This window comes from Phoenix dactylifera, chromosome 6 (genome assembly GCF_051530095.1).
Source record: "Phoenix dactylifera cultivar Ajwa chromosome 6, Ajwa_hap1_PhDact_Kaust_v1.1, whole genome shotgun sequence".
In the NCBI taxonomy this organism is placed as follows: Eukaryota; Viridiplantae; Streptophyta; class Magnoliopsida; order Arecales; family Arecaceae; genus Phoenix; species Phoenix dactylifera.
Window position 1 is genome coordinate 27025791 of NC_143195.1, and position 2724 is coordinate 27028514.

At 48.7% G+C, this 2724-nt stretch overlaps 1 pseudogene; it reads left to right on the plus strand.

The window, feature by feature from the left end:
• The first annotated feature begins 484 nt into the window (after nucleotides 1-484).
• On the plus strand, nucleotides 485-2445 carry LOC103710398 (AT-hook motif nuclear-localized protein 20 pseudogene; annotated as a pseudogene).
• Nucleotides 2446-2724: the final 279 nt, after the last annotated feature.

The window sequence follows — 2724 nt, forward strand, 5'->3', positions numbered from 1 at the left end:
ACGAGAACCGGACAAATCTCTTCCTCTCACGTCAGATGAGGAACGGAATGGCAAATGCAGTGGTGAGGTGCAGCATGATGCATATAACGTGATATTATTTGAATTTCTTAATTCTGTATAAGTATCCAAAATTTTTTCGGCAAATAACCGATGTGAAACTAAACATATGTGCACACGATTTAAATCTATTCAAATCTAATTACAAATACTCCGATAGACCCGTTATCAGCCTTGATGAACCCGGCTGCTGTGTCTCCTACTCCACATAAGCTATAGACCGAGTTCGTTCTGATACGATTTGTAACAACTCAGGAGCTCACCCAAAATGGCTAGTCCGAAGGTATTATTTGGATTTGTTGATCCTGTATAAGTATCCAAAATCTTTTCTACAAATAACCGATGTGGGACTAAACACATGTCCGCACAGTCCCTCATGATGCATATCTGAACTAAGTTCTTAAATACTCGTGCTTGAGGAGTAGGTATGGGTACAGGAAATACTACAACAGAGGGTGAGAGAATGTGCTCTCGTGACTTCTAAGTAATTGATTCCCTTCTCCAAGCATCTCAATGAATAGTGTAAGGGAAAGGAAAACGATAGGAAAGGCCCGCATATCATCTCTCTCTCGCTCTCGCTCTCATTGTGTGTGGTTGGGATGTCGGGGCTTGAGAAAGGGATGTGCTCCCCGCCTGCCCACGCGCACGCGGCCCTACAACGAACCCTAATTTTTAAACTCCTTCCTTCTACTGTTTCATTTCTACTCTCCGACAAAGTGCAAAGCACCCATCATCTCCACACTAACAACACCGCAACTAAAATGACAACTTAATAAACAAATGTATTTTAATCAAATGCAAACCAAACCAATCCCGAATCTCTCTCTTGCTCTCTAAGTTGGTCTTGGCAACATTTCTCGTGGGCTCTTGGCTTAGGAAGAGAATACCTATCTCCTTCAGTACTTCCCTCTATTCTCTACTGTATTTATACGCTGAAAGAATAATAGCACTGAAAGAGAGATCCTTCCTATGATAGTAGGCCTTCAGAGTTGTTCCATTGCTGTCCATGAATTAAGTAGGGTAAATATTCCTACTTTTGGTTCCTTCTCCTGAACTCTCCTACTCCTGTCAAAGAAGAAATGTCAAGCACAATCTTCGTCCCATATAGCAAGTATAGATATTCGTATGACTGAGTGAATATAGAGATATAGACTAGAAAAGCTCATGTTCTTACTTGGGCTTCCTTCTGTCAGCTTGGTCTCATCTTCTCTTGAAATCTGAGTCTTTCTGGGTCTTTCCGTAGAAACACAAGAAAACAAGAGTGGGAGAAGGAGGAGGAGGAGAAGAACCGAGAAGAGTCTCTCCATCGAGAAACTGGCGAATCGTTGGTGGGCCGGGCACTTGGGGCTTCCGGGAGTTGACCCGGCAACCCCCGGTTCCTCCGGCCCCAAGAAGCTCAACCAGGAGACGCCCAAGAAGGACACCGACCCTGGCTCCCGAGCTGACGAAGAGGAGGAGAGAGACAACAGCGACGAGCCCAAGGAGGGTGCCGTCGAGATCGGTACCCGCCGGCCCCGCGGCCGCCCTCCGGGCTCCAAGAACAAGCCGAAGCCCCCCATCTTCATCACCCGCGACAGCCCCAACGCCCTCCGCAGCCATGTGATGGAGGTCGCTGGCGGTGCAGACGTCGCCGAGTGCATCGCCCAGTTTGCACGCCGCCGCCAGCGTGGCGTCTGCGTGCTCAGCGGCACCGGTGCAGTGGCCGACGTTGCACTGCGGCAGCCCGCTGCGGCGGGTGCCGTCGTCGCGCTACACGGCCGCTTCGAGATCCTCTCGCTGACTGGTGCCTTCTTGCCCGGACCAGCTCCGCCGGGGTCCACGGGGCTGACGGTGTACCTGGCGGGCGGGCAGGGCCAGGTGGTGGGGGGGAGCGTCGTAGGTTCTCTCCTCGCGGCGGGGCCGGTCACGGTGGTTGCTGCGACGTTCGCCAACGCCACCTACGAGCGGCTGCCGCTCGAGGATGAGGAGGAAGGCGGCGGGCAGCTGCCTGGCGGCTCACCGACGGCGATAGGGGCCGGACTGCCCGATCCGTCTTCATTCCCCATCTATAATTTGCCGGCAAATCTCCTCGCGCAGCTGGGCCATGACGCGTTCGCATGGGCTCATGCTCGGCCGCCGTACTAAAACAACCTAAGGGTATCAAGGAGAAGAAGGGACGGAGAAGGTAAGAGATCCTGTTAAAATTTATTCTATCTGGTGAAGAAGGGAAAGGAGAAGCAAGCAATCTCATCTAAAAGCTCCAGTTCTGTGTGTAAATGATGCATGATGGTTCATGATATGGAATACTCTCATGTTGAGCTTTTATAATTTCTGTTTCCTTTGAAATGGGTAGAAGTGGTGTTAATAAATAATAATCAGTTTATTGCCTTTATTAGCTCTAACATAAAGTGGATGTCAAAGATGTATCATAATTGTGGGAGATTGGAATTAGGGAAGGGTGGGAAACAGCAATATTGAAAGCTGCTTCAAGGCCTGTCTCAGCCATATCGTTTTATTATTTATTAATTAGTGAACCCCTAAATCCCATATCTTCTCAACTACAAGATGTTGAGACAACTAAATACAAGCACTAAAGATGCTAATAATCATTTTGGTGGAAAGTGTAACATCGCTAAAAAAATGAAGGGGGAAAAATGTGTATGTGAATCACTTTTAAAACCCAGACGA